Source organism: Ochotona princeps, chromosome 25, assembly GCF_030435755.1.
Source record: "Ochotona princeps isolate mOchPri1 chromosome 25, mOchPri1.hap1, whole genome shotgun sequence".
Lineage (NCBI taxonomy): Eukaryota > Metazoa > Chordata > Mammalia > Lagomorpha > Ochotonidae > Ochotona > Ochotona princeps.
Genome location: NC_080856.1, coordinates 28,559,246 through 28,571,802, shown reverse-complemented (window position 1 = coordinate 28,571,802; position 12,557 = coordinate 28,559,246).

Genomic DNA, 12,557 nt, shown 5'->3' with positions numbered 1-12,557 from the left:
AATTGCAGGCAGAGGGAACAGTGAGGGAAAGGCTCCAAGGTAAGAGTGTTGGACCTTTTCCAGGAAGAGCAAAGGACTAGTAGGCTTGGAGTCCAGGGAGTAAGATGGACAGTGAGAACTGAGGCCAGAGGAAGGGGTTGGGTAGAGACGAGTGCAGGGAAGAGCATGCGGCTAGTGTAAGAAAAAAGACATGGGGAAACCCTGGAAAACCTTGGGCTAATTATGATGTACTAATAGGATTCATGTTTTAAAGGTCACTATGGCTGTTTTACTGAGAGCAGCTATAGGGGGCAAAGCTCAGAACAAAAATCTAGTTCTGAAATTCCTGCAACAACGCTGTCTTTGGTTGGCGTTGGCTTACATCAGAGTGTCAGAGTATGTGAATGTGATTAGGGGGCAAATCATTTATGTGTCTTGAAGACATTGCCATTGAAACTCACCCAGGTGTTCACCAGGGGGCTAGGAAGAAGTCTGAATTTAGCTGAGCATTGTGGGACAGCAGGTTACACTGCCTCCCAGGATCTCCGCATCACATGCTGGGGAGAACAGATCAATCCCAGGGGCAGCATGAAGGCTCAACAGGCTAATCCTCTGCCTGCAAGCGCTTGGTTGTGGAGTGCCTAATACTTTATTAAAAGGAGTATACTCTGATGCATTTATGCTCCATTTTGTATCCTGGCTGCTCCATTTGCAATCCAGTTCCCTGCTTACAACATGGGAAATCAGCAGACAGCGGCCCTGATTCCTTCAGCCCTAGCACCCAGGTGACAGACATGAAAAAGAAACCTGCCTTTAGATCGGCTCGGCTCTGGCCATTCTGGCTATTTGGAAAGTGAACCAGCAGATGAGAGATCTTTCTTCTCTCTGTGAATCTGCCTTTCCACTAAAAAAATACATGTTTAAAATATTTAAAGATAGAATTTTACCAGTATCCTCATATATTATTCTCATATCTATCTCACAATAGAAACATTAAGCATTTACAATTTCATTGATTAAAAAGTGTGGGAGAAGAGATCAAACAGTTCAAGCATAGTGTTATAACTTCAGTGGGAAAGCAAATACCTCTGTATGTTTAGAATTATGCTGAGGGAACTGCAAATGATTTAAGACTCAGCAAATAAACAACATTGAATAGAGGAAATTGAATTTCTTCTTCCGGCCTGAAAGTTTATTTTGTTATTATAAAGAAGAAGTTTTTATGCTATAGCATTCTTTGCTGTGATAAACTTTAGTTTTCCCTATGAATTTCAACTTCACCAACATGAGTAGATGTATCAGTTCCAGCATTCCACTTTTATTGGGCAGCATGTCTGTTTTCATTCCCCTCTCTTTTAGAAAATTGTGGTTATATTTAGGGGCACCGTATAGCAACACGCAAGCACAAAAGGATTCGATTTAACTGCGGACTCCAAGAGACTGAGGTGCCAGATGATGAGAAAGCAAACCATTCTGAGCAGATAATCTGTTTTAGCAATTTAATCATTTCAAAAGTACTGTGCATATTAAAACAACAAAATAACATGTACTTACACTACACAACAGTTAGTTGTTGTTATGGGACGTAGTACTCAAAGCCTAGAAGCAAAAACAGAGGTACAATAACAGAGGTACAAGTTTAAATCATTTAAAATTTTACTAAAAGTATTTGTTCTTTAGGAGATACTGAGCACCTACTGATCGGATTGCTATTAGAAATGTTTCTAATATAGCATATTATAATACGGAGAAATGAATATATTTATTGCTTTGGTTTTCAATGCTCATGTATTTATTTATTTGGAAAGGCATACTTACAGAGAGAAAGATCTTCAGTCCGCTGGTTCACTCCTCAAACAATGCAATGACCACAGCTGAGAAGCCAGGGGCCACAAGCTGCTTTGGGTCCCTAACACACGAGGCAAGGTTGTATGGGGGAAATATGAAAGAGTGAGAAAGAGTGAGATAGCAATGTTCTATCTGTTGGTTCATTTTCCAGATGGCTGCAAAGATGAGTTGGGCCAGGACAAAGCCAAGAACCAGGGCTTCAACTACAATCCCACATGTGTGACAGGACCAAATATTTGACCCATCTTCCACAGTTTTACTTGGACACACTGGCAGGGAGCGAGGCAGAAACGGAACAGCTAGGACAAAAACCGGTGCCCACATGGTTGCCAACATCTCTGCCAGTGGAATTTTATGTAGATCTGCATGAAATTTTAAAGTTGTTTTAGTTATTATGAACATTTTGATAATAAATACTCTTGCAATCATGAACCTGAGTGATTAGTTTTACTTTTCATCGTTGAGACTTCTTACATCATTGGTTGAATTCATCCAAATCATTTAAACTATTTTGTGCCTATTGTAATAGTGGTTGACTTCTTAGTTCTTCCATATTTGTGTTGAAATATGATCCTTAAACATACAAATTTTATTTTATTATCATAAAGGATATTTTTGTCACATGCTTTCTCTGCATCGATGGATAATCATGTGAGTTATATAAATGATTCTGTTGATGATGGGTCACATTTATTAATCTTTATGTGGTTTTCTTGATTAGTTAGCTTTTCAAATACCCAACCGGTAATATAGCCACAAAGAATAAAATATTATTGCTCTATTTATAAAAAAAAAAATCAGAGATACGGAGCAAAATTCATTTCTTTAGTTTTTAAAATAGGTTGACAATTTTTGAGTATATAGTTAGTGTTAGAGGACCATTTTCAGATAGCGTATTAGTGGTGCTACAGCTGGTTACAGACTGGCACAGAATTTTATGATCCTAACATAAAGCCAATAGAACTAGGAGACATTTACTCATCATCTCACTCAGCTCACCCAACTGATGAGGAAATACAATTCTTCTTGTTATCACATGATTTTCTACTTAATTCTGCGAAATATTACTAGAGGAAGCAAGTCCAGAACTAGTCAACCCACTCCAAAATACTGAACAGCATGAAACTCGACCAAACTCTATTCAATATTATTCTAGAACTATTTTGCTGCATTAATAGATTATGTATCCCTCTGGATGAGCCTTTGTTTCCTTATAAGGTGATGCATCTTTTCAGAGTTCTAATAAATAAATTCTCAATATTGGCTGAAGGTAGCAAATTAACGAAATGTGGAAGCAGAAAAAATGTTTTTTTTCACTGCACACCCTAGTCCCTTTCCTCCCTGAAAGGTGCAGTGGAAGAGCCATGCAAGACTGATTGCGTAGAAACCACGTTAATGGTCAGGTCTGAGAGACCAACTCAAGAAAAGAAGAGACAACCCCAAACTCACAGGAGTAATATGATCAAGTATATGGAAAACACTAAATTGTACACCAGTGACAAACATGCTTCAGAAGCTGGGACTCGGCATCATTAAAACAAATTGTAGGGGGCCCTGCGCGATAGCACAATACCTGCCCTGGGATCCATATAGGCGCCGGTTCTAATCCCAGCAGCCCCGCTTCCCATCCAGCACCTTGCTTGTGGCCTGGGAAAGCAGTGGAGGACGGCTCAAAGCTTTGGGACCCTGCACCCGCGTGGGAGACCCAGAAGAAGTTCCTGTCTCCTGGCACTGGATTGGCTCAGCTCCAGCCATTGTGGCAGCTTGGGGAGTGAATCATTGTATGGAAGATTTTCCTCTCTGTCTCTCTTTCCTCCTTTCTGTATAGCTGCCTTTCCAATAAAAATAAATAAATCTTTCTTAAAAAAGACATATAGCAAGATCTGAAGATTTTTTAACACTTCAATTTTTTTTTCTACTATTTGTGGAACGTGAAAATAAACCAGAATGAGAGAGAGAGAGAGTGCGCAAGCTAGATCAATATATAGATGTTGCTAATTTATGTTTATATATTTATTATGTATTTATTATATACCATAAAATATACTTATATTGATCACGTCTGCGTTTATAAAAGTTGGCAAAGGTCCAGAACGTGCCCCATCAGTGTGCGTCACAGACAAGCCCGCCATGCTGCAGCAGCTCAGCTCTTGAGCCCTTGCTTCTTGCTGTGGCTTGGAGGAAGCAGCACTGTAGGGGCCGAGCACGCGGTGCGCTGACCCCTGGATGGGCAGTCTGGATGGGGGGCCTGCCTCCGGACTTCAGCCTGGCCAGTCCTTGGCCATCGCACCTTCCGCAGAGCGAGCTAACAGGCGGATGGTCTCTCTCTCAGCCTCTCCTATAACACTTCAAACAAACAAACAAACAAACATTACATTTTCACCACCTGCTAAGGCTGGTAACTATAAGTGTTGTTCAATATTCATTTGTTTAAGTTCAGAGAGAAACACGTTTTCCATTTTTTAAATGTTATGCCTATTCCAATAAGGAATTTATTACTGTGAGTTTTCTGAACAATTTGAGGGGGGGCGTTTAAAATTCATCTATCTCCGTATATGCGCATGTGCAGCCTTCACTTGGGTCTGGTAAAACAGCACTTCACTACGCTCTTCACTGTGTCTCAGACTACATGTCACCTGCGAAGGGAAATTTAATTGTTAGTCATCTGACCAGTGCGTCCTAACAGCTGTGTTTTTCTCCAATGGATTATATAATTTACATTTGCAATTGTTTAAAAGATTTTTTTTATTTTTATTGGAAAGGCGGATATACAGAGAGGAGAGGTGGAAGATCCACCGATGATTCACTCCCCAAGCGGCCGCAATAGCTGGAGCTGAGCCAATCTGAAGCCAGGAGCCAGGAGCTCTTCCGGGTCTCCCATGTGGGTGCAGGGTCCCAAGGCTTTGGGCCATCCTCGACTGCCTTCCCAAGCCACGTGCAGGGAGTTGAAAGGAAAGCAGGGCTGCGGGGATTAGAACCGGCACCCCTATGGGATCCTGGCGCGTTCAAGGTGAGGACCTTAACCACTATGCTATCGCGCCGGGCCCCACATTTGCCAGTTTTATAAATGGCCATATCTGGAGAAATTATTTTATATTTTATTTATAATGTGTTCCACGAACACAAGTTTACATGCTGGGAATTTGCCACCAATCTAATTCCTACTCTGGTTCTTCCTTCTGCTCTATTAGTAATTTTCTTTTTTTCTATTTTATCAAATTAAACTGCTCATTTTGTCATAAGTACACAAAAAGAGTATGTACATAACCCTGGCCAATTTGCTTTGGAAATTCAGTTGCTAACTTTAGTGATCCTTAAAGAAACAGATACTTTCGCTCGAAAGAATGAACACTGTAAGCAGTACATATGGTCATGTAGCCGGATACAGGTAATTACTTGGATGTGTGAAACTTATTATTTCCAGGTATTCTGGAAAATTATATACTGTCAACATGACTAATTTTCAGCAAACTCTGATTTCTAAGGAAGCTAGAACTCTTGCAGTGCAGGAAAAAGCTAGAACTCCCAAACATTGCATCTTCCCTTCCGGATTAAACTCTGACAAGGTAGAAAATTGACCTGCAAAAGAAAGAAAAAATTCTCAATCATTCTCTTTTTCAGTTGAGTTTTGCCATTTATAACTTGCAAGCAAAATTTTTAATAAGAGCTTGATTTTCCGAGCACACTTGAAAGTCATAAAACTTTAAAGGGTGCAGGAAGCAACATGGGTGGCCATGTGAATTGCATTGAATGACAGCAAGAAGGGGCTCTGGAATGTAACGAAAAGGCTGTTGTAGGAATTGAAGTTCCAGCTGCCCCTCACTCTTCCAAGTGTTCATGGCCGAGGAATTGGGATTACATGTGACAACTACAAGTACTAGTTCGCTATACAGCACATCCTTCTACCAACCTATTTAGCAGTGCATAGGATTATCTAAAATGAGAGCAATTAGAGCCTCATTTGTAAGTACATTTTTCTCGGTGTTTAAGGAGCGTTTAAAACTAATGGAATTAAAAACAACAGGTACTTTCCTATTTTAGCAATGTATACCATATCCTTTATATCTTCAAAACGTTTATGAAAAAATAAAATCTTTTTCCTGTTATGGAGGTATCCAGGCAGCTGTGAAGCAATTACAAATTTTTTAGTGATCCCTTAAACATACTTTACATAAGGAAAATGTTTTTCCTTTAGGGGGAAAATACAATTACAATCAATTTTATCCCTGCACTTCCTTGTACTTACAATGTTTTAAGTGCCTCCCTTTTTATTAAAAAAAAACCAAACAAAAAAACAAAACTGGATTTTTATCAGTTGAAAAAATCAGAGCATAAAATATTTTATGCAATATTTGAATTGTTAATTAAGTGTGGGACTTATTTTAGACATGTAGTTTGTGAATCAATGGAAATAACAGCTGTGACTATTCATGTTGTTCATCCGGGACTCCATACTATTCATGTTGTTCATCCGGGACTCCGGACTCTTAGGCAAAATGCGTAGTGTATAAAATAGCCCATCTCTTATGTGGGACACTAGAATTCATTATACAATTCTTTCTATGCTAAGCAACACTGACTGGGATTCTTACTCTGCTGTGAGTTACAGAGCACTCACTCTGCCTGTCATCCTCTTGCCCATCCCCCCTCCTCCCCTTTATCTGCTGCTCCACCTTCCTATCTAGAGGATGGTTTGTGGAAAGAGTAATCAGGTATTTCTAAATATTTTGTTTCCACCTAAACATTTGTTATTTTTCTTCGTATTTGAAAGGCGAAGATAGACATAATGAGAGATCTTCCACTGGCTGGTTCACAACCCAAGCGCCCTCAATACCTGGGGCTGAGCCAGACTGCGGTCAAGATCCCACTACTCTAGTGGCTTGCTACATGGATGGAGATGACTCAGACACTTGAGTCGTGATCTGCTGCCTGCTGCAGCGCACAGTCACGTGAATGAAGTGGACCAACAGGAATCCAACCAGATCTCTATAACATAGGGTTCAGGCCAACTAAGCAGTGCTGTTCCAAGCTGTTCCAATGACTACTATTTTTTCCCCAATTTTAACCGTATAGAAAATGATGGTAAATACGGAGAGTGAGTCTACCTTCTGAGTATAAAATTGCTTGTAATTTAATCTATATTTGAAGCTGAGGTCCGTTTTTCAGATAACAACTGAAAAGCTGCTTTACCTTCTCATAAAAACAGTAAGCAGGGCAAAGGAATGGGACGCAAATGTCATTTGATTTTATTTCTGGACATTATGGGCTCAAGAGAAATTTTTAGACTTTATGAGTCTTAGTTTGGCTTTATTCACAGAATAAAATTTGTAATAACTGCAATGAAAAAAACGTCTAACATTAAATTGGATAAGGCATATGGGACTAATTTTTAAAAGCTTTATTGTGTTAAAAGTTACATACAGAAACTTCATCCTTTTAAAGTTCACAACTCAATGATTATTGGCACAGCCTTCATGAGTGGTATCACCACATTCTCATTTTGAAATGAAATACGAGCTGTGATTTCACAGTTCTAAGGTGGAGCTCTTAGATGGTCCTTCATTATTCATTCAAACACTAATCAGATCAGTTGTTCCTAAGTTATGGAAATTATTATATATATGGCTTATATTTGATGACTCAAGTTTTTGTATCAGCAGAAAGTTTTTTCTGGGTTAATACCTGAGGAGAAGTCCTAGAGATCTGATATGGGAAGTTTCTTCACTACTGGAAGTGGAGCTGTCCCCGGCATCCCCGCCCTTGCTGCCCCACCACTACCATCAAGGAACCAAGGGTTACCCTCTCGGAGTATTGACCAACAAAAATGAAACCTTTAGTCCTTAAATAAGAACTGGAGTTCAGGAACTTTTGAAAGGAAGTTGTGAAGTACACCAGAGAGGGACGGGGCACGTGTGCACCAGCAGAAGGTGTGTACTAGCAGCCAAAGGCGTTATTTAATTTAGCCATAAGAGCATGTCTGCAGACCAAAGGGCAGAGAGCAAGGTCAAGTGTCAGGATTAAGCACCCAAGAGAAGAGAAGGCCCCTGGTCCTTTGTTCTTCACAAAGTTCGGTGAACCATTTGCTGTTGGCTGTTTCCTGAGAGAATGAGTATGTTTGCACCTCCGACATTCCCTGAATGAGCTTCATGCCCGCCCATGAGCATAGTGTTTGAGCAAATGCTATTCAAAGAAATGCACATATGAGGGTTTGACTATTTCTCCAGCACATTCATGTATTTTCCCATGGTCACTAAAATATATTTATTTTTGTTATTTAAGTAAACCACGTTCTATGGTTGGGAAGAATTATTTTTGTTTCCAACTGTAGTTCCTCCTTCTGGTAAAATGTTGCTGGCATGTTTAATAGATATCAACCACAGAAGTAGTGTTTCAACAAGTGACTCAAGGAAATCAAGTGTGTCAAACGTGTATTGTGTGTTTATCAAATTATTTGCCTGAAGAATTTATTCTGTTATTTAGAGACCTGGCTTATATTTCTAACATTGGCTTTCCTTTTGATCAATCTTGTTCTATTTGTCTCAAAATTGTTGGCTTCCTGGTTACCAGATGGGCCGAAACTTCTACCATCTGCCTTATTCTATGATGTAATCTAAGCTTGCCATGCTGCATGTTTCGCCTGACACTTGACTACCCTATATGCGTATAACCAACTGAACTTGAAACCCAAAACACTGAAGCAAATGCGTAACAGGAAGGAATCCTCACTTAGCTGACTGACAGTTTTCTAGGTGGTGATGATGATCTGAGCTAGAGAAAATCCTACCAATAGTTTTCTTTCTTATGCAAAACGAGTCGCTTTTCAGAGATGGATAGCATAAATGTTTATTTGTTGTCAAAATAACTATCAAACTGTCCATTAAATATACATACACATAATAAGCAACATTTAAAAGAAACAACAAGAAATAACTGATTTTGACAAAAAGTGTTTACATAATGAATAAGAACCTAATTATATGGCATTCTAAAGATGAATTACCTCATTTCATCAACATATGGTGAGGAATAATCTGGAAAACAGAGTCCTTTGTGTGAGTGCACGTAGACTTGTCAACAAGGGTATACATGTATGGTGTTTGCAGCAGTGAAACCTGGAAACAATTTAAACTAACTCACATAGATAATCCAACGCCATTTTCTTTTGTGTCTGCATAAGACTTTATTCATTAGCTTGCATGTCAGCATACCCTACTCCAACGTTTTATGCGCTGTAACTCCTGAAAAAGCATTGAAGACTTCTTTTGTTTTTCAACTACATTGTAAAGTCAAAAAATACTACAGATTCAATTCCTGCATTATTATTAGTAAGATATTGCTAAAATGGGTTATCTAACAAAATTAATATCTGTATTTCATGATGCTTTTTAAAAATTTGAAGGTCATTTTTACATGAGATGCCCATGTACTAATAACAGAAATTTGTATAGAATGTTGAAAAAAAGTCAACTTTTTAAAGGCAGAGGATGAGAGAACTGACCTAAGGGAGAAATATTCAATGGTGTCAGTTCCCTAGGTTACTTTCATTAATCTGAAAAACAAATAGAGATTGATCAAAGGTGAGGTTGAGGAAGAGGAGGGATACGAACTCCGCTGTTGATTTTATGAGTCCATATATTTTGGGGTATTTGGAATGTTTAATCAGAGATTGATTATGCTAAAGTGCTAACTTTTTTTTTTTCCTCATCTTGCTTTAAATTAACCTTTTTACTGCCTTGCTGATGACAAAGTGAATTTAACTTTATGTGAAAGTGAGCGATAATGAAGAGATGGAAATAAAAGAGGGAAAGTGCTTACACAGAGTTAAATTGTTGACCTTAAGCCACCAGCAAAGTCAATTTTCTGGTAGTGCCTTTCTCTGTTTTGCGGTGGAAGTCATTGCTAATGGCAAAGCTACGTGGGTTCTTCCCTAAGCTTAGTATGGAAATAAGAAGGCTGAGATTCGTTGCAGACAGAAGTTGGTGTGTCTCAAGAAAGGGGAGGGAGAGAGAGAGAGAGAGAGAGACTGAGAGAGAGGCTCTTTTTGTGTGTGTGGGCAGGAACTTGTAGAGAAGACATTACCCATTAGCGTTCTCTCAACCAATTAGAAAAATGATTGGATAATTCCGGTGATGCCCCTTGAAAGTGTGATCCCCTGGCCACCTGACAAGGGACAGATTGTGGCCTTCCCAGTAAACAGCATGTTTCCCTTCTCACTGAGGTGTCAAACTTCACAGGGTTTAAATGCTAACCTGTCTGTCAACTCTCACACAGTCCATGAAAACATAGAGCGATGAGATGGTGGCCTAGGGAGAGTGGCCTCATAGGGCTTGTCCCTGGATCTGGGACAACACTTCAGTGAGCATGGACGTTCTCAGTAACTACCCATATAAATACAAGACACATTTTTGTAGTTCTAATTTGTCCTTAATCAAAGCATTATTTTGTTTAGTGATTAATCAATTATGAAAGATAGGTGTTCATAACAGTTTAATTAAGATCATAAGAAAATACCACATTATTATTATTTGCAGGGTTTTCGACAAGTTCATGAAAGTACATATTCTGAAGAAATCTTGCATAGATTGTAGCACCAAAATAAGCTTATGCTTGAATTCCTTTTATCCACAAACTTTTTATGGTACCCTGTGATAAGTTTTAGGATTTCAGTGTTCAAAGCAGGAGAGGAACTGACTATTTAAAGCAGAAAATGCTTTATTTTTGAGGGAGTGGATGGAAGTGGTAAAGGGAGGGTGGGGATAGAGCCTGCATGACAGAGAACAAGGAGTATGATACTAGGCTTCATTTCATCTGAGGAGCAGGTGGAGTCTGTTCTGAAGTGGCTTGTCAGGGAAGGTACAAGTGCCACACAGATGCTGTCAAGGTGGATGGTGGAAATACAGGAAGGTCCTTGGTGAAGTTTACATTTTGTTGTCTTAGCAATTTGAAATGTCTCCAAGTATTTGATCAGCGATCACTTTACTAGACTTTAGATGATCTCTGAAGCCAGTTTCACAGGCCTGAAGCTTCAGGGCCAGTGTTCCAACACTTGGTTCTGTCACCTGAAGGGGGATACAAACCTTGACTGTAAGAATCAGCACACAGAATTAGCCCATAGTGGAGCGAACTAGCAGAACCTGAGCTCATTGGAGTGTGAGAGAAAATTAGCAGGGTCCCCAATTCAGAACTATTTCAAAGGAGATGCTACAGTGTTAAACAAATTATAAAATCAGAGAGACATTTGCTCTACTTATGTTTTTCTTTTTTCTGTTTTTCCTTTCTTTTTTGTTGTTTTTTTGTTTGTTTGTTTGTTTGTTTTTAAGATATATTTTCACTGGAGAGGCAGATTTACAGAGAAGTGTATCTGCTGGTTCACTCCGACAAATGACTGCAATGGCCTGAGCTGAACCAACCTGAAGGCAGAAGCCAGGAGCTTCTTGTGGATCTCCATATAGGTGTGTGTTAATTCACTTTCTTATCAATATTCCTTAGGTATTAATGTTGAAATTTTGGAAAGCATTGTAAGGAATGTTTTCCATCTGCTGACTTGCTTCCTAACAACCTTGTGTGTGTACATATTATTCCAATTTCACTTTAAAATCTGTATGAAATTTGCTGTAGTAGTAATGCTCAATGAAGCAAAGATTTCTCTTGATTAAACATCTGTGTTTTTCTTTTTTTCTTTAAGGTGGTAGTGCAAGCTAATGAGGAAAAAAAAAAGACAAAATCTCTTAGAAACCAGAGACCAAAGCGAAGCTTACATTTTGGGGCTTTGGAGGTGTCTACTGCAGTGTTTTCCAGAAGAGGGTTTTGGGAAGAGTTGAGTCATACTATGGAAGAAGGAGGAGCTGCTGTGTCAGACACTTCCATATTCTGACTCGAATCTGTGACAACCTACAGACTGTTAACTCATCTGTACTTCAATTTGCAGATTTAGTTTCCCAGTTCAGCAGGTGTCAAGGCAGGCAGAGTTCCTATTGCTCCAGCATGGTTAGCCTGAGCAGCTCCTGTGGCAGCATACTGGATGGCGCTTCTGCAACAGTATACTTCTTCCTACCTTGGAGAATCTGAAATACTTTGGGATGCTACATGATGAAGAGGAGACCACGGATGATGGTGGTCAGAGGCCTTTGACCAAGTGGGAAAGACTCACACAACAGTGAAGCCAAGAAAGCCCATAGAGATTCAAAACCTATGATGAATGGTACAGAGATTTGAAGAGACTGTTGGGAAAAAGCAGTAGAATTTATCATAGTTAAAACTTGAATATGCAGTAATTTCCCTGCATAAGTAGTGTTATTGTGGGAAAATTACTTTATTGTATGATGAGACAGAAAATGAGAAGTATTATTAATCTTGTTTTTGAAGTGGGGAAAAAAGTGCTAGCTCTCTTATAAAAAACTTTCTTAGAAGAATTTTTTCGTGAAGTTCTGAATCAGGCTGAGATTTCATTACAGTCAGCCTAGTGTGTGTAACAACCAGCCTTCAGGCGGATTCTGGTGGGACTCTGAGAGGTCCATGCAAATGGCTGAACTTCCCTGAGCTGAGATCAGGAAGCTTGGTGGTGGTAGTTCAAGAAAGTCCTCTTTTTCAAGAAAGAGCTAGACATGTCCTTCCCTGAAGCTGAACTCTATAATACAAAACCCTGGCCCAAACCCATGGCCTTTCCCCTAACCCAGCTGTCCTACTCCATTACCCTTAGTGCAAGGTGTCCTTGCCTGCCTGCAGGCCTT